Source organism: Dunckerocampus dactyliophorus, chromosome 4 (genome assembly GCF_027744805.1).
Source record: "Dunckerocampus dactyliophorus isolate RoL2022-P2 chromosome 4, RoL_Ddac_1.1, whole genome shotgun sequence".
NCBI lineage: Eukaryota > Metazoa > Chordata > Actinopteri > Syngnathiformes > Syngnathidae > Dunckerocampus > Dunckerocampus dactyliophorus.
In genome coordinates, this window is record NC_072822.1 from 25595187 (window position 1) to 25623046 (window position 27860).

At 39.5% G+C, this 27860-nt stretch overlaps 1 protein-coding gene across 5 annotated transcripts in view; it reads left to right on the plus strand.

The window, feature by feature from the left end:
* Positions 1–27860, plus strand: part of cux2b (cut-like homeobox 2b) — a 177639-nt gene that overhangs the window by 12313 nt on the left and 137466 nt on the right. The window lies entirely within an intron of this gene.

Below are 27860 nucleotides of genomic sequence, written 5' to 3' on the forward strand. Positions count from 1 at the left end.
AATCTCCGGGTACCTCACGACATGATACGATACATGGCTCACAATAACAATAATATCTTGATACAGTAATAGGGTGAATCAAATAAATAAATAATTTCACAGTTTATATTTAGCTGCATTCAGCTGGGATAGGCTCCAGCTTACCCGTGACCCTAACAAAGACAAGCGGTATAGAAAATGGGTGGAATTTTTTTACCACATTTCTTTAAGTGACTCACTCACTCTTAGTTCAGTGTAGGCTTGTGTGTGCATCCTACGAGTAACATTGGCTTGTCGTAGGCCGTATTACAGTAATCTTTGAAGACAAGTCGCGGGCCGCAAAATGTGACTCGGCGGGCCGCAAATGGCCCACGGACCACCAGTTTGAGGCCAATGATCTACAGTAATATCTCAATATTGTAGCGTCGAGGGAGTTGTTTTAAATACAGTGGAACCTTGGTTAGCATCATTATCCATTCCAGAAGGTCCATCTCTAACCGGAATGTACTCTAACCAAATACCCATTTTACCCATAAGAAATGATGTAAATCCAATTCATCTCCAGAAAGCCAAAAATGTTCCTACAAAACACGTTTTTATCGTTTTCCAATTATAAATTTACATGCAGAAAACAATTCAAAATGTGTATGAATACATATAAATGATGAATGAAAGGGATAAATGAACAATTAAGCTGGCTTTTGCCTTCATTGAAGACGTGATTGTTGGCAAAGACATGATGTGGCAGTGGGTACAACACAGACACCACTTTTGTGTTTTGCCATGTTTCTTGTTTCTTGAGTATTTCTCACCTCAAGCCTCTGCTTTTCTTTTGATCATGGCTGCAAAATAACCCAACATGGAACCAAAGAAAGTTGCAAGTACCAGCATTTGATAAGGAAGGTGAGAAACACTATTGAAATAACTGTGCCATATTCTACGCTAACCGTAAACTGTACGCAAACCAAGACAAAATTTGGGGGGACATTTTTTTACGTTAACCGAAAAACACGCTAACCGATGTTCCGCTGTATCAGGTAAAGTTATGCGTTTGTTGTTGGCGCTTAGTCGATGTTGCAAATTGAAGGGTATCTTCTTTAAGGGTTAGGGTTAGTATAGGTGTGTTGCATAACATGTGGGAAATTGGTACACTTCTGTACTAAAAAAAGGAAAAATCTCCACAATGTACGCTCTTAACTTCTAGAAATTCTGTTGAAATGCTGGTCTGTAAAAATCCAAAACAAATGTAGACTTTCCTCCCCTGCGTTTCAGTTTGATGACTCTTCATGTGCCCTGTGATGTCACGTTTCCATTGTCGCCTGTTCATTTTCTTGGGTAGTGCAGGGCATTGTGGTATTGATTAGGGTTTGCAACAGTGCTAGCTCTGCCGGTGTGTAGGACTACATTCCGTGATATTCTGTCTTTCTACTCTTTCCAGACCCTTGTAAGCTTAATTAAATATGCAATTTAAGACTACAAACATAGCACTATTTTTGTCCTTTAAATGTGCTTGTAGACATGCTCACCTAACATACACTACAAGACAACAGGAGGACTGTTTAGACATTTTGTGTCTCAATACCAAAATGTGAAAAAGGAACAAAGAACTGAATCGAGGCTCCTTTTTTTTTCCCAATTTCCCTCCCTCGTTAGCTTCCCGCTGCATTCCCCCTTTATGGTATCTTTTCCAGATGAATGTTATGATATTTTCTACCCTCCCCCCTCCCTCTCGCTTGTTTCTTGCTCGCTCACTCCTCAGCAGTTTTCCCCAGACAGGTTCCACAGTGTTTTAGAGGGGATGGATTTAATTGCTCTGTGGGGATTGGTTGGCTGTGCCGGGCTCGGCTGTTTAATTAGTGTATCCTGCCGGGATTGGTTTAATGCTTCATGATCTTGAAATTGTCTGATTGTTCAGCCCTCTGGGGACTCTCCCTGCCTACATAGGCCAGCAGGTTTAGCTAAACATCGCTCCAGGCTTGTGGCAGTGCGCCTAAGGAACTGCAATTTTGGAGGGGCGGGGTCAACTTAGAAGGTGAATCAGGGGCCGTGCGTGTGAATAATAACATTTTGAGAATTATACAGAGTTGAACAGATCTGATCAGATGTTTAGCCTTCAAGTGTATCATCCCAATATGATTCTATAAAGAGAAATAACCCATTTGACTGTTAATACAGTTTCAGTATTTAGACCAGGGGTGTACAAACTTTTTCCATCAAGTGTCTCATACATACTGTAAAAATGAAAGATGCTTGCGCCACTTTGATATTCTTCAAATCAGTGTTTATAAAACAGGCTAAAACCAATCCAGTGTAGGTAAAGATATGTTAAGCAGGGAAATATTCTTGACTTCGTTTAGGATAGTGGCACATTTTGTGGATTTTGGATTTTTTTTTTTTAACCAAACGTTCTAATTAATCAAGAAGTTTTTTCATCATGCATTAACTTTTTTTTTTAAATACAATAATTTTTCTCCATCTAAAAGGTTTAATAATTAATAATTTTCGGATTATCTGGAAATTATAGAAATATTTTATAGTCCAATAAAGTTATGATTATTTTTGTTAAATTAGTATTTATTATAATTATAACTATTTTAAATGGTATTTGTTTTGTTAAATATAATAAGACAATGGATAACGTTTTTAGTTTTCTTGTGTAATATACTTTAAAAAAAACAACCCCGGCTAGTGTTAAAATAGTCCAAGGAAATTATAATTGTAGATCATGACATGACATAATTATTTTATAGATTTTATTGGGATGTATTTTTTTTCAAGCCCATTTCGATAACTTTTTCTATCCATTATTTTTTAAACGACAACTCAAACAAATAAAGTTAGATTTAACAAACTGTACCTGTAGATTTGCCCTTACCAAATATGACATCACTACTATGAAACATAAAAACGTAGCAACGACTCAGAAGTACAAACTGTGGCTCCAAGGGGTTTACTAGCTGACAAAAGCCGGCATCTTCGACGATGGTAAAGGGCTGGTCGTCCAGCGCCATCATTTCCATGATGCAATCACAAATCGTTTCAGCCCTTGGGTTGTCTCTGGCAACATTTTTTGCACTTTTCAAACGCCACAACGATAGGAACAAGCCTGTTGAAGCGATGCTGGCGTTTCAAGTGGCTGATAAGGTTTGATGTGTTTAAGCTCGATGTGTTTGTCCTCATTGCGGAATGTTTGCAGTGGCATTTGATGCATTTGGCAAAATGTATTCCTCTGAAACAGTGAGGAGTCCCACACGATCGACGCCACGTTTGCTTACAAGGGAGCTTGATTTGCTCACGCTAACTCACCTACAGCACAGTACAGAAAATCTTGCCTCATTGGAGCATTTTTTTTTATCAGTTATCGGAGCTATTGGATTTTTGGTCATGACGTCATAATTCTTCATATTGGCCAGATAATGATAATTATTGTGCACGCTTAATGTTTAATTCATGTTTTATATTATATTATTTATTTATTAATTGTATGATACTATGAATGCAATTATAATATTAGTTTGCAATTTTATAAATTATACTTGAGTATCCAAATGGAGGCCAATACTATACAAACAACAGACAACTTTTTTCTTGTAACTTTTTAATTGTTCCTTAAATGTGTAATAATCCTTAGTGATGTTCTGATGCAGGCCGTGTTTTAATGTTATTTATAAAAAATAAATAAAATGCTGCAGGCCAACAAAAAACAAACTGCGGGCTGCAAATCGCCCTCGGGTCACACTTTGCACATCACTGATTTTGACTGATTTTCTCTATGATAATTAGGCATTTCATTTTTTGCCCCAGACAGGAAAGATACTTTGCTGTTCCCGTGGATTTGTGCTTATCCCACATGTTCTAAAATTGTATTTGGTGGTCTGAACTTGCTGCCGTTTTGAACACAGGCAGCATGAGACGGCCTACAGCGTGGTCTCATGACGATCCATGAATTATGTGCGTGGTCACCTTGAGTTAGGGGAGCTGCAGAGATTACATTTGTGTAAAAGGGTTTGGGTGTGTCTGTGTCCCCTCTGTGGCCTTCCACAGGATGCCCTTGATTTTCTTCAATCATGGCAGCCGTTTTTTGACCTCAAGAGTAAATGTGCTTGGCATCAGATCACGGATAAGGAAGAGGGTGCGTTGTGGCAGTTCACTCCAGTACAGATTGTACTTATTGAAGGCTAAACTCATTCCGCTTCATCAAACTTATCGAGCCTACGCATTGAAAGAAGTCAACCTTGAAGTGCATAAATCTCCTTTGGCTGATAAGAAGAATATGTTCCTTCCTCTTCTCTTGTTTTTCCTCTCAGTGAATGATAACTGTATGTTCTTGTCCATCTACATTTTTCTGAGCTTCCTCATTTAAAGTTCTTCAGGTAGACATGGAAGTTGTGCATTCTGCTTCAGTTGACTGAATCGTACTAAACCCTGGGGGTCATTTTTTTCCCCCCCACTTCTCTGTGTTTCCTATGGTGTTTACATCATTAGAGACCCCAGGCGGATGCACATGATCACCAAGGCGACTGAAACACATGGCAACTGAGCTGCTCCCAAATGAGTCCCACCCTGATTTCCATCCCCTCTCTCTCTCCAGGGGAGATGCCCTGATTACTGAGTGACTTTGTGCTGGAGTTGAGGGCCCTCTTGAGCAGTTTGGGTTGTTGTTGTGCGATGATGATAAGGAGTCGGGAGGAATCAAAGTTGTGCCCAATCGTGTAGACTATTAGTATTGCTTATTTTAGCCATTTGTGATACGGCTCCCTAGTTTTCTTTTGCTTTACCGTTAAATAGGCTCACTCCCACTTGCATTGGTATGTGTATGTTTATTTTGAGCTTACCCTAATGCTAACCCACCTTAACTCTAACCCCACCCCTAACCCGTTTTTAGGGGGAAGCCCAGGTCAAATGCTGATCATAGCCAAAGGGAATAGAGTTGGTCTTGATAAAGTCGGAAGAGATACTACAGTCGTCCCTCGCCACGTCGTGGTTCGAACATCGCTCCCTCACTCTTTCGCGGTTTCTCAAGAATTAATCAATTACAAATTGCTGTTTTGTGGTTGACTACGGCCTATTATTAGTAATAAAAAAAAAATTGCGTATTTAAATTTTTTTTAATGTATTCTTGGCCTAAATTACGCATTTTCAAGCATAAAAATGTTCTAAATGAACTAAAATAAAAATACAGTTTAAGGCAATACAAGACGATGAACTGTACTACACGTACACGTCACTAGTAACACTCACCAGACTTGATCTCCAACGACTTTTATTGTGTGAGTGTGTTTACGCATTCACACTTACAAAATTCGGCGCCACTTTTAATCAATTTATTATTGTGTGACATACACAATAATAACACAATGCACAATAAAAACATAATAATTATAATAATAACACAGGCTACTGTCGTGGCGGTACTCCAGCTAACCCACTCAACTCTCAATCCCTGATGTCACTTCCTGTCCACACGTCCGGAAGACCCACTTGAGCACGAGTCTTATTTACATCTTAAATTGTTTACTTTCTGATTATATCTACTGCATTAGGTCATATGTGTGTAAAGGTGACTATAGGGGTGTTATTTCATGTCTAGAGGGCTCTAATAATGGTAAAACCGTATTTAGAAAGTCACATAAGGTTTTCTATGTTCTAACTATGACAATATTCTGTTCATTAATATTAAATTCTACTTTGCAGAAATTCACTTATTGCGGTTCGGTCTGGAACCAATTAACCACAATAAATGAGGGATTACTGTACACTGCAACCTGTTTATGTCGAGCGCCTTGGACAGGCTGACTAATGTCGACATGTTGTTGACATAACCAAAATCGAAACCGGAAACTAGCCGTTACTTGCACATTTACCGTCATTTCGCACCGATATTTAAGCCGCACCTCCAGATTTGTCCATGGATAAGCCGCGCTGGTCCACAGCCGCATGTTTCCATGTCGTCACATGGGATATTTAGTACACAGAAGGATGTTACAGACAAAGATTAAAGCCCACCAGAAAAGTCACAATGTCATTGCTGTCTTAGTCCTTCTCTTAAAAGACCAGACGTCTTGTTGAATGAGCTTGCAGTGGAACATGGAACCCGCCTCAAAGGTCAGGAGGTTAAAGACCCAGTAGAACACTGTGCTCCCAGAATGTACACTTAGTTGCTACTCCTAGAATTTGTAAAAGTAGAATGGCAGGTAGAGCCTTTAGTTATCAGGCTCCTCTGTTTATGGAACCATCTCGCTGACACCCTCTCTTTATTTAAAAGTAAACTCAAAACTAGGGTTGTCAATCGATTTAAAATATTTAATTGCGATTAATATCATCTTGTCCATAGTTAACTCATAATTAATCACACATAATCACATATGAAATTTTTTTTTGTATAATAAGTTGGGATGTAAATCTTTTTGTAGTAAACCATTCGATACACAACTACAACGATAACTACATCAAAACTTGTGTAAAGAGATGTCAATTTTGGAAATATGGGCCATTATTTTATTCAAAAGAATAATATACAGGTAGAAATCCCCCAGCTTTTGCATGTTAATGTGAGCAGTGTTTTGTCCCACTTTGTTTGACAGTCCTTGAACGCATCTTCTAACTTTGTCCCACGCTGCACAGTACTGCTACAGTACTACTATACTGTATTTTTACCCTTTTTCTTTCACCTCACATTTGGTTCCAAATGCTGATACTCTGTGAAAATGCATAAAGGTGAGATTCGTTTACCTTATTGAGTGCTTAATGTGCATATTTGTTCGGTACACAGCCTTTCTGACAAGCAAAGTTCAGGCTTGTACTGCTGGCTGGTGGGTTTCAAAGTAATATACAATTAGAAATCCCCCAGTTTTTGAATGCTTAATGCGAGCAGCGATTTATCCCACTTTGTTTGACCGTCCTTGAACGCACCTTCTCCTGTTCTCACAAGCTGCACAAATAGATACTTTATTCATCTCCAAAAGAAATTCACACAGATGGACTACTATACTGTATTTTTACCCTTTATATTTATAAATATATCATATATGCTCCCAAATGGTGATTCTATGTGGGAATGCATAAAGGTAAGATGTGATTACTTTGAGTGCTAATGTGCATATTTGTGGTACACAGCTTCTTTGAAAAACAAGTCCAGGCTGTATCTGTATTCATTTTGTGTTTTTAATTTGATGTTGTTCCTGTCATAGTTTTACACAATACACAATAAATAAGATAAATTAGATCTCTATAATGTAGGTATGTTTTACTGATGTCACTAGCTCGTGCACTGCTAATTCTAGCTAATGCTAGCGCTGAATTGACAGAAGCCCTAACATAGCTGTCCTCGGCTATGCCTGCCGTAAACTATCAGCTCGTACCCAAATTTTAGCTTGCAGTTCCAAGCAAAAAATCAGCCCAGAGACGGCTCGCTTCCACACAAAAAACACTCGTTATTTGGGACACTCGTATGGCTAGGTACCACTGTGTAAATGTCAATTAATAAATATCGGCAGTGCTTCAGTAACCTTCCTGCTTCTCTCTGGCAAGTCGACTCCCTCTACTCTGTTTTTATATCCCAAACCAACCGGTCGAGACAGACGACCGCCCCACGGCCGGCTTCTGTTCAAGGGTTCTTCCCCAGAGGGAGTTTTTCCTTGTGACCGTGTGCAAAGTGTCATGAGATCACTATTGTTGTGATTTGCCGCTATATAAATAAACTGAATTGAATTTGCACTTAACAGGAACTCGCTGTGTGCATGTTGTAATGCTATTTAACAAGACATTAGTTGAGTCGTTTCTCCCTGCTTAGTGATAACGATGAATTTAACAATACCATGATCACTTTGGGTCTCAAAAGTGGCTGACCGTGTATGTCTACGCTGACTTTGTGGCGGAACTGGACTTAATGAGTTGGTCGACATAAGTGGGTTCCGCTGGATTACAGAGCTGGTTCTCATTGGAAAAATGATATGATTAAAAAAAATGTTATTGATATCCCCCACTGCTTCTTGGTCATGGCCGTGTGTCCAGCATCCGTCTAGACGTGCGACATCATTAACCTGCTGTGACCCCAACCGGCGTTGAATTGGCTCGCACGTCCCCTGCAGTCTAGCCTCAGAAGGCCCACCCCACTCCCCCAGCTCCTGTCCACAGGGAACTGGGGCTCCTCTGGACTGTCCATTAAAGCCACTAGCCTCAACAGCAAGCTTTAATAGGCCAAGTGGCCGGAGCCTCTCTCAGCCTGCTGAATAATTCAGAACGTCTGGGGCAGTGTCTAGTCCTGGGGCGCAGAGGGATGTGAACTGGGGTGCATGGTGTTGAACTGAGGCTCAGGGGTTAATAATAGGTCCGTCTGTCAGGAGCAGCTCAGTTCCCCTCCACCTCCAACAATGCACCAAACCCCTCCCCATGTAGGAAAGAATCCTATTCAGTTGATTAGATTTTTCAAAATGGATCAATTTTTAATCAGTGGAGCATCTGACTATGGTCAATACTATTGTGGCGGGAAAGACAGTTGCTGGACGGCCGTCTTTATTTGCAGGAATGCTTGTTTTTTACTGTACACAAGTGGAGAGGTAAAAACGGCGAGCTCAAACCACCGAAGTTATTATGCATTATGTTGTATGTGACATCACTTCCATCATGGCTAGTGATCTGTGTCCATGACATTTGGAAGATTAGTGATAGTATTTTCCTGTACCACTTGATGTAGTAAAGTATATAAGATGCGGCAAGCCAGCTGTAGTGCAAACATTACACTTTCATTGGGCTGTCGTGGTAAATAACAATGAACACCTCAATTTAATGTCTACAGCCTCTTTACAGTTGATGACTTGGCTCTACATTGACATAACATGGATTTGCTACAATATCCACAGCCACTCCAAAACACGAAATGACACATTGTATCATATTTCTCCTGTTGAAATATGTATTTACATGTATCTACATGACTTCAACTTTAAGAACAAAGTGTTTAAGTAAGCAAGGTCAAATGGTGCAACACGGTGTACAATCAATACTGTTTTGTCCTGATGGGGGTAAATCATTTATCAAAGTCAAAAGGATAGATCAATAATATCACAACAAAACACATTACATAAATAAAAAAAGAAACGCCACGCTATGCTACTTAAAATACAGTAGATCCCTGCGAGTAATTGAGACGCCCATAAAAAAAAAGTCTATTTTGAGACTCAAATTGAAACACAAAACGGCTCCCTCGCGCACGGTGCAACCAAAAATAACATCAGCATGTCTTGCGGGTTATGAATTGGTATAACATAGTATTGTTTTGCATGTAAGTTAGTGGGTAAGTGTCTGTTTCGATACTAGCGTAATCCGTGTGGTGCAGTTACATTGTGTGTTCCACATGTTAGTTGTGTTCTGTTTGGTTGCAGCGTGAGTGAGGTAGGCATTAGTGTTGATAAGTTGGTTTTGTAGTGTGTCATTAATGGTGTAAATATGGCATTCATACCTTGCATGAAGAATCATCACATTAAATCACTCATCACTTATAACTTGTGGCGCAATCACATTAATTAAACGGCACATTTTTATTATGCGTGTAGAGCCCGATGAAATCCAATTATTTTTTTTTCCCAATTTCCGTTCTACTTTTTTTCACATTTTCATTTACATTTTTTAGAATGACGGTTTTTACCTTTTTTACACTTTTTTACTACCCTAGAGTGTGCGCTTTTTGTGTCGATGCATAAAATGTCCATTATTATCGATGCAATCTATCACTGGACAATTTTGCCCAGCATTTCAGAAACGGATGTAACTACGCTAACTTTTCTAATGTGATGTCGGCCTCGGCACGCACTGCTACAAAATCCTCAACAAACTGTAATGCCCGTGCTTGTGGTGAAGGACGAGAGAGTCTCCGATACAATTCCAGTCACTGTATTAACAAATTGTAAAACACAACAGGGTATAAACACACTCATACAGCCTGAGACGTACGCACACGCAGCCATGCTAGCTTGCTCTGCTACACAAAGCTAACCCAGCCAGCTTCCACTCACGCTCAGTGGCGAGTAAGAGATGAATCACAAGTAATGGATGAGTTTTGATGTTTTTCAACTTAGCCGGTGTTTCAGTTGGCCGCTTCGACATGTCTAGTTTGGGTGGGTGCAGGTTAGTGTTTGTGAAGAGCTTCCGCCATGAAACGTTCCTTCTCCTCACGAGGATAGCATTTCAAGAGGACAGCGTTTCATTCACGTTATGTCAGTTTTGGCGCAAGATTGTGTCAAACATTAGATCCTGTTTTTATTGGCCAATTCCACGTTTCCCTCAGTGATTCCGAAATCATAGGGCCCCAGGCATGAGTGTACTTGCGACTGAACGTGTCTTTCTATTTCTATTAAGATGACTGTTAACATTAAGAACTGTTGAGAAGCGATCACATAAAAGATTCTCTGACGCCTGCATGGCCAAATGTGCTCGGCCCTTGCCCACCTTTTCCAATTGTGCCAATATACTTAGTAAATGATAGTATGGGAAACACTCTTTTGTAGGACTGTAGGCATGTAGTCAGTTGATCTTGTCTTGTCTCCCCTGCAGGAGGTGGGTTAGAGTTAGGGTTAGGGTCCAAACGCACTTTATGCACTTGATCGTGCGGCTAATGTTGAATCTGTGTTGGTCTATGTAAAGCAGTCATGACAAGTTGTGCAGGCACTGGTGACAATTTCTGTTTAATTCAGTGGAACCTTGGTTAGCATCCTTAATCCGTTCTGAAGGTCCGACTCTAACTGAAACGTACCCTAACTGAATACATTTTTCCGATTTAAAAAAAAAAAAAAAATAAAAAAAAATGTAAATCCAACTAATCCGTTCCAGAAAGTCAAAACACATTTTTATAGTTTAAAGTGGTGGTTTTACATGCAGAACACAATTTGAAATGCATATAAATAAATATAAATGATGAATGAAAGGAATAAATGAATGTTTAAGTTTATATTTATATTTAAGTGAGATGAACACGAACACCACCATTGTGTTTTGCCATGAGCAATTTTTTTCAATTCAATAGTGTTTCTCACCTCAAGTCTCTGCTTTTCTTTTGATCATGCCCTTACAAATACATTAAGAACACAATTGGACTCACACAGTGTATTAATAACATACAACATGCATATTGTACCTACGGCAAATGTATGCTAACCAAAGCAACATTTTGGCGTAATTTTGCTGACATGCTGACCGGCGTGTATGCTAATCGAGATTCCACTATAAATTCCATCAACTGCTGGATTTTTGGTTGTACATTCAGTATTATGAGTTCTCCAAACCATCATGGCACGGCTTTTGTTGTCCTTATGTCCTCTGTGTGTGTCCTGGTTCTCTGTTTGTCTATTTAATATGCAAAGGCGGTCATTCAGGGAGTCATTCTGGACCAATGTAAACGAAAACGGCTGCAATGATTAGCTGGCGCTGCAGAGGAAGTGTCCATCATTTTGTTAGTCCATTTGGAGACCATCACTCCCCCCTCAGGTTTTCTTGCTGCTCACTTCTTGTAGAAGACACACTCTGTACCTAAAGAACAACTGCCGTAAATACACTGTAAGCAGAGTTACTTAATGGGAGATTTTGCATGCTTAATTGCAAGTATGGATTGAAGGTCCATTAAAAGACATCAGTGTCTTGGAGTACAGTTTGAGGATATGTGAGACTGATTGATCTGCTAACTTCTTGGCTATCCTGCCTGGAAGAAGTAATTAGAAACAAGGTATGCACCGGTACTTTAAAGATGTTTTGAAAGAAATGGACATAAAACATAGTTTGTATCCATCCTGACAGTCCTAGTCTCAATTCTGGACAATATTGTTTGATCGGATGATGCAAGCATGACTCTGGGTGGCACCATATATGCCCCGAGGGATATATTATTGTTATTTATTAGAGTCTTTTTAGCCCCAGTTCAATAGCAGCAGTCTGATGGTCAGTGTACAGAGGCAGAGGAGGGGGTGGACCTGGCGTCAGCCACACTGACAAGCTCTTATTTACCGTCTAGATCTATGACTCATTTTATGTACCTAATCGTAAAGCACTGAGATTTATTGAAGTTAACGGGACAGTGGGGAATACCCCCATGAGATTGGCAGATTCACCCCTCGCCGAGCCTTGGGTCCGCTTTACCTGGCCCTGCACACCTTGTGAGAGGAGCGAAGGCTTGGTTTGGATAAAGAAGTCTATATTTCAGTCCAATATACACCGATTTGTTCGTCTAATAAAAATAAGGGCAGTAAAAATCGGACGGGCTAATGGATGACTATGGAAGGATTAATAGGTGCTTATTAGTCAGGTGTTTTGACCTCTTGCAGGCCCGATGGTAAATCAACTAAGGTATCCCCTGCTGCTTGTTGTACGTTTTGTAGAACCTCAATCAGCAAACTGTTCAATACTTTGTGTCCTACTACTTTTTGGTTGTCAAATACGACAGAATTTCGCTTGTTCTTTCATAATATAATGTTGACATCCTCACTTAGCATTGCATGGCATGACCTGCCCCAACGGAAAGAGCAAAATCAAGCTGCAATAGTGCCTTTTGTTCCGAAAGGATTCCCAGATCAGCCACTGTTTTACATTTGTGCTGAACATTAAGAATTGAACTTTCATTGTTGTGGATACTATTTAATCCAATAATGATCTGTTGTAACAAACCACCATAATATCTTTCTGCATACATAATTGTAGCAGACTTAGCCCTGTCACTTTACATTAACCTCTGCTGCAACAGGAGACGGGCTTGACTAATCTGCCATTGTTAGGTTTGGCAGTCTGTAGCAAGCGCAAAACAGATTTGGCAGTTAGTGACAAAGTAAAGGCTTTATAATGACAGCAGGGCATCCCTGCTATTTGAGCTGTTATCATTGTGTAAATTCAGTGATGCTGGGGTTCTTTGAATTGGAGGGAGGTCAATATGTGCCAGGTGTGGAAGTATGGAGGGATGATTTTTGGGGATGGGTTCAACCATCAGCCACAAAAAAAAACAATTTGTGCAATTTGCAAGAGATGTAAAAATGATTCCATTTCTCAATGTATCGATTCATATTCCTACAATCGATATACAACCTTCAAAGAACCGCCAACATGAACAGATTTTTCATACACTGCATGAATTTTGACCCTTGAATACGCTCTTACGCTCCGCTGCTCTTCAGCTAAGCTTTTTATGGCATTTCGCCGGTTTCAGTTTCCATGTTCTCAGATTTTTGTTCATCAGTAAAAACGGCAAAAGGAACTGCCACTTGCCTTCAAAGCTTCGGCATAGGTCCAAAGATCCTTTCTTCTATTGCGGTAGACTTCTCAAATTTTGCACAAATTGAGTAAAACAATATAAACAAACTGCCATAGATTAAAAAATCATTCATTGTCAGCCATTTTCCTTATGTCTCTGGTGTAAATATGCAAGCAATGGCTAGTTTCACCGAACAGCGCTTTTCTCTACGTGACTCAGTGATGTGGACTTATACGGTTCCACTGTAATTGCTGTGTAACTGCTTCTATTAGCATGTTTAGTAGTGTTGGATGTCATTGTGTTAGCTGGTTAAAAGGTACAAAAGCAAGCATCTGAGCAGGATACTGCAGAGTGACACACCTCCCACAGCTCAGCAAGGTAGCATCTGCAGCTCCATCAAAGCACTTGACTTCTATGTCCTCTGCTGAACATAGCTTTGTAACTTAAAACAAAAAGCTGATTGGCCCCTCTGTCAACCTCCCCTCATCCCTGCCGCTGTGGATGAGGGCTCGGCGCGGGAGATAAAATAGCTCAAATTTCTCATGTGCTATGCCATTTTGTCAGTTTGACTGTTCCACTTATTCAGTGTTTTTGACTTGCTGAGCTTGAGGGGATGCGAGTGCCATTTCGCACCCAGATCTGAGTTGTGTTGATTGAATTAGACAAAGTCGGGAGATAATTAAGAACCGCAAGGCGCTGCAAAACTGTCTGCTTCCAAACTGGTGAAAATGAGACGCTGCCACATCAATGAGCTAGCTGGCTCTGCTTGATGTCAGCGGTGGGTTATACCAGCTGACACCTTTAGCTCCTTTCGCTTTAATGTTTCTCCAAATATGATTAATCACACGCCGTAAAATCATTGCCTCTGACAGAACGCCACATTTTCACAGCTTTGTTTGTTTCAATCACGAGCTAAAGATGCCAGGTGTAGTTTATGGTATAAACACAATTCCAAAGATGTATGTCTGACGGCCCTGTTACCTAGAAATATGATTTAGACTGCGAGCACAGTTGTACATTGTGTTATAAGTTCCTTGAACAGAACAAAGGTAGGATCCCTGTCTCAGTCCAAATGAAGGTGCCTTCAAAGGCAAGTAAGAGATGTTGAAATTTTGTGTCCAATCAGATTTCAGCTTCTACACTGCTGGTCAAAAGTTTTAGATCACTCCAATTTCCCTGGAGGAAAAAATCTACATTTTTAAGTGTTCAGATGGTCTGTCTCTCTTCCATTGTTAATTCCCTTTTTTCTTGCCATTTTTGTAGCCATTTAGTAACAAATGGGTTTCTCCAGAACAATGCTGGATGAACTGATGTTCATGAGGGTATAGCACCACAGTGTGTTCTCAACACTTTTTTTTTTAATGCAGACAGAGGAAGTAGTAAGTACTCCAGAACTTTGAACACCCATAGGAATTAGTTGCACCAACTAAAGATCGACTGATATGGGTTTTTCAGAACCGATACCGATTATTAGTAGTTAAGGAGGCCGCTAAACGATATTTGGAGCCGATATTTATTTGCAGTAAAATTTTAAAAATTGGCGTAAAAATGTTGAATAATACAAACACTTAACTTCGTTCAACTGCCTAAGGAATGTTTATTTAACCAAACAAATAGAAAAATAGCTCCAGAAGAGCATGGAGTTCCTAGACCCAGAAGCATCTCCTAGAAGTTAAATAAAAACTTAAATAATTATGCTCCACATTTAACATTTATATATAACTTATAACTTATCTTTATTTTAAGTTCAAACACAACAAAAAGTAGAGGGAGTTAACAAGCTCAGCAGCAACTCTTGTAAGGTTAAATAAAACTTAAGTAATAGCTCCCTGAATAGCCTTCATCTTAGCGTACTTCCCTGCAACCAAACAAGACTGAATTGAATTTCTTACTCTCTCACAATCACACACACATGCTTCTACAATCACGGACTGTTTCCACGTTGATATTGTTTCAAGCGATCCACAGACATATCGGGAGGTACTACGAGCTAGCAAAGCTGCCGCTTGTGTTTACTCCGCTCTTAACGTTACGTTATTGTAGTAGTCGTGAGCTGTAGAGTTTTTCATGTGACTTTCATGCAAACACACACTATTCTCCACATTACATACTTTCTCTCCATCGTTAATACATAGTCTGATGAGCCTTTAGAGCCAGACCGGCGAACTAATGTTATGGTACGCTAACCAGCCTCCACCTGCGTGCTTCCCTCCAATAAAACACGTGAATTGATTTTTTTTTTTGGCACTCTCTCTCAATTACACACATGCTTTTACTATCACGGACTGTTTAAGATTGTCGACATTATCAGCAGCCTTCTTTCAAGTAATTCACACATGTTGGCTAGCAGAGCTGCCGCCCTTACGCCCTTCTGCTGCTCACTGTTAGTAACATTAGTAGTAGTTGTGAGATGTAGAGCACCGGGATGTTTGTTACAATTTTCTGCGTTTACCTTGACGTGTGTTTGCTCTCAGGACGTTCTCCACACGAGAAACCGTCCCTCTCCGTCGTGTGTGTGTGTGTGTGTGTGTGTGTGTGTGTGTGTGTGTCCCCACTTCAGATTGGCCCTGTCACTGACACTTGCTGTGGCTTGCTTAACCAATCAGATGGCGCTGTGGGTGGAGCAATGCTGGCGACAGAAGTCGCAGCCGGCAGGAGAGAGAGAGAGAGAGAGACGCGGCTGCATCTGAGCCAAAATAACCCAGTTTTAAATTGATTTGAATTTAAATAAAGGCCGATACCGATATACATCAACATTTGGAACCAACTGCCAAGGCTTGATCAACCTCCATATCTGCAGAACAACTTTAAATTGTTGACCCATTTTGTGGTCCCTGAAACAGGCCTTTTTGTATAATTCTGAAATACACATTATTTTTGGAGTTTTGGGTAACCTTACCTTTTTTTTTAACCTCTGGCACTTCACCACTTACCTTTGTACCATTTCAAGCTATTCCTTGGACTTGAACAAGTTGAATTTCAGTACTTGGGTTGTTCTAAAACTTTTTACTGATAGTGTATGTCAGTGCCATGTCAGTGTAATCTGCCCAGGGCCTTCTGAGTTAGTAGTCCTGATGCCAGTTACACTCTTAGCCATGGGGCTGTTTCTTCAACCAATCAGATTTCAGATTGGCCTCACAGGGTCAGCTAGCAGGCGTACAGTGATGTCACCATTTTTCCATCCTCTGATTGTTTTGATGTCTGGAAGCCTTCGCCTAACACTCACATGCGCTTGAACACCTCATCACATGAACAGCGCAGAGCTTAATTGATCACAAAGAAAAGAGATAAACATGGAGTTGTTCATCGTTCTGTGTGCGCTGCATAACCAAGTGACCAAGTGTATGTATGTATGTATGTATGTGTGTGTGTGTGTGTGTGTGTGTGTATATATATATATATATATATATATATATATATATATATATATATATATATATATATATATACAGAGTATATATATATAACCAATCAGATGGCGCTGTATATATATACACACACACACACACACACACACACACACACACACACACACACACAGTAGACGCCCCTACAACGTAAATAATCCGTTCCGAGAACTTTTATGTTATAGGGATTCTATGTTATACAAAGCGTAAAATACATGTAAATAGCCTAATCCAAAATCCTAATCCAAAATCTTCCCAAACTCACACCTTTGGGCCTTCAAAATATTCAAAGTCCACCAAATATGGTGGGAAAATATAAGAAAACAGCATAAACATAGTAGAGTAACATTCCAATATAAAATAAGGTATAATGGTCGATGGGGAACGGCCGTATAGTCTAGCAACACCACTTAATTTCATACCACCGTCATGCTTCTGGATTATTTCCTGCTTTGTTTCGATCGACTTTTCCCTTTTTTTCTTCTCACTTACACTTGGTTTAAGGCTCATGACTACGGTAATTTTAACACGAAGAAAAGTAAACAAATTAAAAAGAGATTTCAGTGCGTGCGAACTAGTTTAAGGGTGACTAAGATGAGGAAGGGAGCTCACACACAAACATGGACGCGCTGGATAAGTCAGCCAATGAGATAAGAGCGTAGGCGGTGCTCCGATCATCAGCCAATGAGATGAGAGCGTAGGCGGTGCCCCGATCATCAGCCAATCAGATGAGAGTGTAGGCGCTGCCCTGATAATCAGCCAATGAGAGCATGAAGCTTCAGAATTTGTGGATAACTTCCTGCTTGCTTTCGATCGACAACTTTTCCCTTTTTTCTTATCCCTTACACTTGGTTTAGGGCCCATGACTACGGTAATTTTAACACAAAGAAAACTAATGAAATTAAGAAGAGATTTCAACGCATGCAAACTAGTTTAAGGGCGACTACGATAAGGAAGGGAGCTCACACACAAACTGGATGCGCTGGAAGTCAGCCAATGAGATAAGAGCATAGGCGGTGCCCCGATAATCAGCCAATGAGAAGAGAGTGTAGGCGGTGCCTCGATAATCAGCTAATGAGAGCGTGAAGCCAGAAGGCGTCACCAAGTGTACTCTGTTTGTCTCTCTGTCGCTTGCACCGACTTGACGCTTTACGTTATATGGAATTCCTTACGTAATACGATGCGAAAAATTTACATAAATTCTTTACGTTCAGTGGAATTTACGTAAAAGGAGGTTTATATATATACATATACATACATATATATATATATATATATATATATATATATATATATATATATATATATATATATATATATATATATATATATATATATATATGGGTTTTTTTTAAAATAACATGTCAGAAAATAACATCTCCTCGAGCCCAGTGGGAAAAATCTACGAGAGTCATAACACACTCATTTACAGCATAGCAACATGCAAATGAGTGTTCACTAAGGATTGCATGAATATTGGAACAAAACAAAAAATCTTTCAGATGGGAGTCTTGTGAAGGAGCGCTTCCGCTGCAGAGATCTCACTCAGTTAACAGAGGGTTAAGAGGAATTGTGTGGCAAATTCAGGCAAAGCCCAATGTCAGCTAAAACATTAACAATATAAATCTGAGACTTTAAGAGAGTATATGTACTGTTGCAGCTTTTCTGTTGAAGAGACACTTATTAAAGTATTATTTAATATTAATTTTTCAGAGAAACTGGTGCAGTTTTATTTAACTTAAAATTAAGCCTCTTGTGTTCATTCATTGTTTGCACAGTCAAACTTTGCATGATTTATGTGAAATTTGGTCCCGTTTTCATTTAAATGCAATTTAGGTGCCTAGATAATTGTGGGTGACGTGCAGGGTTTCATTACATAAGATAGTCTGTTTGATTCAATGTAAGGCAAGATAAGGTTCGGACCTTAGCTGTGGAAAAAAAAAAATGCATAAACGTATCTTTTAATTAAAATTTTAATTGAAGACCCCTGGTCTAGGGCCTAACCGATTACACCAAGCATCAGATTCATCGACTAAGAAAGTAATCTTTAGTTTCAGCCCTAATTGTGATGTGAGAGTGGTGGATTGGGTCGCTTGAGTCCCCACTGAAGGCCCAGGTACCAAATGCACCACCCGCCACTGTTGTAGAGGTCAGATGTTTCTTGTAGTTGGTCACCAGGGTGGTGCACATCCTACTCCACATATTGTATTGCCATTGACTGCATTTCTTAAATTACACACAAGGTAAAAGTTGAGCCTTTTTCTGCACAAAATTATTTGTAGACTTAAGTTGATATATTTTAATGTGCTGGATTCTTCATTTCTGTATTTCCCCGTCTTTTGTGCATGTTGACCGTGTAGTACTGCTTTGCCTTTTTCAGTGCCAGTAAGTAATGTTGAGGTTAATGTTGAGCATGGTATAGATCCTGCACAGTAAAATTGACATTGTGAAATTGAAAGGGCTTTTTTGACGCTAGAGGCCCCGCTGTGTGTTTGCCTTTGTGTTTGTGCGGGCCAGAATGTGAAACAGAGCTGTGACTGTTCCTCGGGCCCCCAAAGGGGCTGGACTTTAGGCTCGGAGGCAGGGAGCGCAGTGGAACGTAGGGTGTCAAAGGCTAATTTTCAAAGCCACTCACGGGCGCTCATCTCTCACTGTGAAGTGGCAAGCGTGGCAAGAGGCTTGCATGTTGTCATGGATACTAAAGCATGGGACCCCGGAGATCTTGAGCGGGAGAGGAATGGCTGCCCTGTCTATAGGATTCCTGTCAAGTCTGACCTGATAGATGGCAGTGACGGATCATTTGTCATACTGTAATTGTTCTCAGCAAACATACAATACCGGCTAGTATAAACAGTAATGTGCCACTGGGCTAATAAAGTGGGGGAAAAGGGAAGGGCATCACTGATCCCACTATGTCTTTCGCTTATAGAGACAATGGCTCTGCTGTCCAAACATGGCGGTCTGATTAGAGCTGTGAGTACAACAGAAAAAGCCAAGATTAAAGAATAAACTGGGCAATCATAAAAGCACAACCGTCTTTATTGGTTCGACGAGGTGGGGGGGAAATCTCTGTGCTGTGTTGACTGTGAAAGGATCAACAGGATGAGGTCTAGCAGTGAATTGCCTCCTCCTCTTTTGTCACTGTGGCCAATAGAAGGGTGAAGGGATTGTCCACGATAATGGATACATACAGAACATGCACAGCGGGGATTAAGACTTCTATTTGATGGTTTCTGAGATTGCCAAGTGCTTGAGCAGAGTACAAATGTTGGTGTTTGTTACTTACCGCTTGTTTTGGTATGGGCTCTGTGTCCTTACTCCAGCTACAGTGGAACTCATTTAAGTCTACATCCATCGGATTGGCAGACTGAATACAATAGTAGGAGTAACACTGGAGTCACGGTGTATAAGTTTTGCTTTTGCATCCGTGGAAAGAATGACACGTTTTGTACATATTTTTTGACAAAAAATTGGCGAATTTGCTGAATGCTGACTTGCGAGTATGCGGTGATCCACTGTACTTTGTTTCTTAATTTGTTCCTTATTTTAATTAGACATACTAACTAGGAGTGGGAATCTCTGGCCACTTCACGACTCGATGCGATTACGATTCAGAGGCCTGCGATGCGATGATAAAACGATTGTCGATACATCTCGATGCATCTTCTTATGTGATCAGAAGTTTGTCACTTTGTTCATGCATAATTTTTTTCTATATACAGTATAATTTCTTTTTACTCACTGTGTACTACTAGAACAAAGCATATTTCTAATGATCCTCTTACACGATTGACTTTGTGATTTGCTTTGCCTTTTCCGAGGTGGGTGGAAAATTAGTTATGACCTGCTCGATGGCTGCAGCAACTTCAGCTGGCTGTTTTTCCTCCTGGTTCAGGTAGAAACGTGCTATGTGGTTTTTCATATTTGTCGTGTTCACAAAATATTTTAAGCTTGTATGACAAAGTTTGCATATTGTCTGGCTCTTGTCCGGCTCATTTTTACCTTCAACTACGTGAAAGCCAAAGTGCTTCCAGACGCTCGCTTTAAATCCAGCGGGTGCGGGTTGGCATTTACGCTCAGCCATTTTGGTAGTGTCTTACACTTAGGTGCACCACCATAAACTGTCCGGGCAGCACTTCCGCTTTCCGTCTGTTTTGTTCCGTTTTTTTTGTTCCGTCAGCATCGATTATTGAAATTTATGAATCGTTTTAATAATCATCAATGACCGCATCGCAATGTATCTAGGAATAGATTATTTTCCCAACCCCTAATACTGACATGCTACATTTCTTTTGTGTTCTGCTAGCATACAAATATTTAAAAATGTATTTTTCCATAAGATTGTATTTGTCCTTTCTTATTTGAAAATATTTTTTTATATATGTTTTTTAATGATTGTGTATTATTGGGTAGCAATTACTTGGTAGCAAAAAAGTCATGATGTAGAAGATGTGTTAAGTTTGCATCTTTTGCAACTATGGTGCATACAAGGACCACCAGACAAAGTGCGAAATCTCAACGCTTGATGAAAAAACATTTTCAGTGAAGCATAAAGACACATGTAAAAATTGGTTGCTTTTTTTTTTTAACAGTGGTACATGTATTCTGTACATTTTATTTGTATTATCAGTTACCCTAATCGCTTGTTTAATCCGGTTCATTGGTTGCAGACCCGACCGTGATAAGTGAATTTCCGCAAGTAGGATTCTTTATTTATAATTCGAATATTTTTGTAGTTAGAACATAGAACACACGTTTACAACCTTTCCAAATTGTTTTTTAACATTATTATCGTCCTCTAAACATGAAACACCTCTATAGTCACCTTTACACTTGTTTTACCCACTATAGTACATATCTATTCATTCATTTTCTATACCGGTTGTCCTCACTAGGGTCGTGGAGGTATGCTGGAGCCTATTCCAGCTGACTTTGGCGAAAGGCAAGGTACGCCCTGGACTGGTCGCCAGCCAATCGCATATAGTAGACATAAAAACTGAGAATATGTTACGCCCCAGGCCATCTAAGACATAAGTAAAACTCGTGTGTGTGTGTGTGTGTGTGTGTGTGCCACAACAGTAGCCCGTGTTAGGGATTATTGTGTCAAATTTGGTGCTTGTGTGTCTCAACAAATATCACAGTAACATTACTGACACCTACTGACCAGTGTAGAATACTACGTATCACGCACCTTTGAATGCATCTTCGGAATGTCCTTACATTTATATTTTAATTCATTTAGCTATTTTTATGCTTGAAATGCTTAATTTAGGCAAAAATGTGTAAAGGTTTACTAAAAATGTGTATGTCTTTTGACTAATAAGCCTTATTCAACCACAAAATAGCATGATTTATTAATTAATATAGTTTTGAAAAACCGTGAGCTTGAAGCCGCAAAATATGAAAGGCGAAGTGGCGAAGGATTTCCGTATTTAAAATTTTTTTTAACAACTTATGGTGAATGACATGGGTTTTCTGTGGAAAACCCATCTATATTTTTTTATTCTAAATCCATGAATACTGTGTATTCCATTGTGAAAAGTAGTAAAGAGAAGCCGGAGTGTTCTCTAACATAGTTTTTTCAAGGTGGTCTGCAGCCCACTTGTGGTACCCAAGTAGCCCCAAGTACTCCATGAGTAACTCTGTGGTTATGCTTCATCTTTTCGGTAACATTTTAGAGTGGTTATAGTAATCATCATATCGACAAAGTACAAAATAAGTTATATAAGTAGTCTTTCACAGACAGTAAAACGTGTAGCATTTTTATCTTTTGCGTACCACTTTCAAAATTGTTTGATGAGCCATTCAAGTTCCAAAGCCCTGTGCGTCCTTTTTTGGGGGGTTGCAGGCAGGCCTTTTGGTTTTTTGATATTTGGAGAGTTGGTCGTCTGCATGTTTTTAAATGGTTAAGTGGTTCTTGTTCTAAAGTTTGTCTAACGTGTGTTTTGGATGGTGGCTTGAGTCTTGCACCCTGCTGAAGTGAGCATCCGTTGCACTCCTTATACAGTATAGCCCTTCACCCTCTGACTGTGTCCTGACAAAATTTGACACCTGAGGCACTTTAGGCTGACCCAGCTGCTCACCTCTACGCCTGATGGACAGATTCAAGGACCATTAAGCATAATTACTGTTTCAGAAATGGTTAGAAATTGCTGCACTTCTGGCCCTTGTACTGTATGGCTCTTAAATTCTGAATGTCATTACATTTGTCCATCCTTTTTAACATTAGCTGCTTTGGGATTTGATTACAATGGGGAATCAAAAGGGGCGTAATGGAGCTAGAAATATTTGAAATGGGCTGAAAACCATCGTGTTGCTTTGCTTTGCTTTTTGATTTTTCCAAAGCCAGTCTCTAAGCCAGTCGGAGTTAAGTCTGATGGTGGTGGAGAGGACTGTGACAGGTAGTTGACGTGATACGTCGTCTGCTCTGCTGTCCTCAGGATTATGTCAAATGCAGTGAGGTGGAGTAGTATTTTAGTAGTTTCCGTGGAAAACCTGGTACCAGGTTTATATGTGCATATGCAGCAATACTACGTAATGTTCTCATCTCTGTGTCCATAAGAAATCCTGCACAGCTGGCCCTGGGAAATTGGTCGATACCATCAACACAGCTGGAGGCTGAAGCGGGAAACAGTTTTTACATCTAGACCAATGTTTCATGTAAAATCTGTTTTTACTGTAACCTGCCCTGCTCCTCATTTAGCCAATTATTACAGCCATGGTGAGAACAAACACTTTCCCTGCTTAATAATTCACATCACTTTCATCTGATACTTACCACGGGCAATTTAGTAGTTGAATAATTTTGTGAAAAATTCATTTATTATCGCCATGTGTTACGAATGTGGTGCGTTGAGGAGTGGAGTGGTGGAGGATTTTAAATTGCATCTGTGGAGCGAGGGATTCGAGGGAAGGTAATGCGTTCTAATGTTCTCAGCCATATGCATTGTTTTCAGGGCTCATCGGTTTTACATCGATTCCCACTGAAGTGTTTAATTGCATCATGAATATGATCTAATTCCGTCTTTTTCTCTGAAACTGGAGCACGCTCTGCAAATGATGTACAGCCTTGACAGCTGCACATCAGGATGGATTTTATATGGAATGTAAATTATAGTGTTAAATTAGCCTGGAAAGATAACTAGCTGGCACAGGGGAACGGACTCAACAGTTTAATTTAGTGTCAAAAGGTTGTGAAGGGATAAATCACCTCTCTCTCCTCTTGCTATACACTTGCTATTAAGTTTTAATCATTCTCCTTTTTGTGTAATATCACTTGGATCTAACCATAGCCTGAAGAGTTCTTGAGGGGTACAGTGCTTTTCTTGCAGTGTCAGTGACTGCTTACAACACCCCTTTAAAGGAAAACTGCAATTTTTGGGGAATTTTTCCCATCATCCACAATCCTTATGTGAAACATGACCACACGTCTTTCTCTTTTCTGTGCGTTCTAAAGAGAGATAAACAGCTAATATATAATAAATAACAATAATATAAAGATAAACGAACTACAAATACCCAACCAAATTGTCTGTAAAGTATTAGCCCACATTCCATGTTTTGTTTAGATGGACTAGGTGAACTCTGTTCTGTTCATCTTGCTTTCTGTGTCACGACATAAATAAAGGTACTGTTATTTGTTAATCTGAGTGTTTTAGTTTATTTTGGGTGGAAAAAGTCTTAAATGAGATCTGTTTATTTGTAGGGGTTCCCATCAGCTGATCCCATCAGCATTAGATGATTAATAAAAGTAGGGATGACCGGATACTCGTTTTAGTATCTGTTACGGATAATGCATTTTTGCGGAGTACGAGCATGAAACAATTACAGCTTGTCATTATACGTAATCGTGAAGGAAAATCCTCATTGGGTGACTACTTACAGTACGTATTCACTCTTCACACTCTGTGATTGGCCAGTCACACACAGCGACCGCTCCTCCCTCGACAGACACCCTACAGCCAGAGAGAGGAGCACACGGTGCATTTGACAAGATAGAGCTGTAACGGCTTGTGTTGCATCGGTCACTGCCTGTGTTTTTTTTTTGTTTTTTTTTTTTCGTCTGCAGTTTGAAAACTTTGCTCGTAATACTGATAGCGGTGCTTTTGAGAAAACCACACTGAACAAGGCTGACAAATTTATTTTCCTTGTTTGCCATCACTGGATGTTTGCATGAATCACAAACTTCACACAGATCATTAAAAAATAATTCAATAATAAAGTCTTATGGATGACTTACACACATACACAGTACACATATAGTTGAATAATAAACAGTAAATATAGCAACTTCTGATCAATCCATGCCAATTACAGACTTAAAATAATGTACTGATTGAAGCCCCACCCATTTCCAGTTAAAGCACACCCACTTCCAGTTTATACCTCACCCACTGAGAGTACAGCTACAGGTACAGATCATATAGATGGGAACATATACATATCATCCCTAAAAAAAAAAAGATTAGATGATTAGACTATGGAAAAAATCTAACGAATCAGATCCAACGATGAATATTGGTCAAAGACAGCCCTAAAATTAAACCCATTAATTAAATTAAATAAAAAACATTATATAGAAAAAATTTTGTGTCATTGTAGTTAAGACATACAAATAAATTACTGCAGAAGGTGTGTTAGATAAGAATATGAAAACAGAAGAATCAAAGTAAAAATATGCACAAATGGAGAAAAATGATGCCAAAAAGCTTCCGTAGGCTGAAAAATCCTTGATTATTGCTCATTCTCCTTATGTCTCTGATGAAAGTCACAAGTAAATGGCTATTTTCCATTGTTCCAGTGTCAACAACCGCCTGTGTGACTTGACGTGAGTCCGAGGGATGTCGACATAAACGGGTTCCACTGTGTAGTTTTGTCCTTTTTTAAAGCAGATAACCACAGCCTTTGCTGTGAATTGACGTTCAATTTAATTGGATGAGTGAAAGGCGAGAAGAAGTGCATTGGGCCCCATGTACGTCATACCTGGATAGTGATTGACGCAAACCCACCACTTACCGCTGCACAAACACACAAACTCCTTGTTCTCCGAATCTTGCCCACCGTACTACTGATTTTGACAACTCTCTGGAGGAAACAGGCCTTAAATCATCAAGTTGGGCTTCTGTTTTCCTTTTCCTTCTTGTAGTTGTTTTTTCCCCAAGGTGTGCTTTGGGTGGGTGGTATGTTAAATGAGTTATGGGAAGTCTTCTGAGCCTTTAAATGTATGTGTGTGTGTGTATGTGTATGTGTATGTGTATATGTATATATATATATATATATATATATGTACTGTATATATATATATATATATATACATACATATAATTTTTTTGTAGTAGTAGGGGGGAGTTCAGTCAGTCGGGAATCGCTGCGTTGGGCGTTTGAGGCAGCTGTGTGAAGTCATTTTCCGGGAGTGCAAGCGGGAGAGGGGTGCGGATTAGGCAGCGCCTCTGAGCCGGAACAAGTCTGTCTGGGAAGGGATGAAGGCTCCAAGCCATACATCTAATTCCCGCTCACAATGCTCGACAGCAGAGACACTCACAACACAGCCTGTGTGAATTAGGCCCATTTGCTCCGCTCATTCTGAAACACAGAAAGGCAAATGTTGACAACCCCTCTCCTGACTTCCTGCTACTTGTTTTCAGCATCTCCAAAAGCTGTCTTAAGACGTATTCATTCTTTATTGTTTTGGTACTGCAAATCTTTATTCTAACCCACTGGGGGGACTATGGATTCCTAGTCTTTCCTCAAGCCATTGAGGTTTTTTTTTTTTGCACAAAGAATACAGATCACACGCAGTTGTTTCAATTGTATTTAAGATATATGTGTTTTGTGAAAGTTTATAAAGCTCAGTAGGCTATTAGGTTATAAATTCCAATCTTTTTTTCTCTCAGATTTTATGTCCTTGAAAGCAAATAGAGGCTCAGCAAAGGGTGTGGTTAGAAAGACTACAGTGGATGGATGGTTAAAATGTTTAATGTTGCAACATCTGCCACGCTGGCTGCCAAAGAATGCAGTAGTAATCCCTCGTTTATTGCAGTTAATTGGTTCCAGACCCGGCCGTGATAAGTGAATTTCCGCAAAGTAGGAGTCCTTGTTTGTATAATACTTATATTATTAATTATTATACTTATACTAATATTTTCATAGTTAGAGCATGGAAAAACGGTTTATGATCTTGAAAATAAGTTTCAACATTATTAGAGCCCTCTAGATAAGAAATAACACCCCTATGGTCACCTTTTCACTCGTATTACCTAATGTAGTAGACATAATAAGAGAAAATAAGTAATTACAACATAAATAAGACTCGTGCACATGTGTGTTGCTGTAAATGTTTTCCAGTGCTAGGGGAGCTGAGTGGAGGGCGGACAGGAAGTGACGTTGGGGTGTACAGACTTGCGTTTTATCTTGGCGTGGCTAAGACCAACAACAGTAGCCCGTGTTAGGGATTACTGTGCCTGTTGTGAGATCATTCAAAACTGCAATAAAAGCCTGTTGTTCCGGCGAACAAGTCTGGTGCTTGTGCGTTTCACTGAACATTACAGTAACAGTACTGACACCTAGTGACCAGTGTAGAATACTACATATCATCGTAACATCATTCAATTAGTTTCCTGAATGCCTTATATTTGTATTTTAGTTCATTTAGCCATTTTTATGCTTGAAAATGCTTAATTTAGGTGGAACATGCATAGAATTTGCTTAAATATACATATTTTTGGACCAATAATAGGTCGTTTTCAACCATGAAACAACATGATTTATTCATTCATATATTTTTGAAAAACTGGGAGCGAGCTTGATGAAAAAACATTATCAATGAACACAGACACAAACATCTACAAAAAGTGCGCTTTTTTAAAATTGCTACATATATAATGTGCATTTTACGTGTATTATCTCATATTTATAAATTTTTATCAACTTAGGTTTAAAGATGTTTAAAAAAAGATGATAAAAATAAAAAAAATATATTTTATTTTTTTTTATTTGCAGGGTGGTGAATGTTGAATTGCGATTGTATATTGTTTGTTACTCATCTGTTATGTATTAATTACACATACTGGGGTGTCATGAGATTTTGCAAAATTAATGTTACGATATTTCACTTTTGGAGAAAAGCTGTCTCACGAGAACAGGGACGCCAGACACCAATCAGACTGCGAACCATGTTACTACTACTATGAATTATAATAGAGTACTATGGAAGTGGCATTGCGCCAGACAGGATTGGAACTGCACAT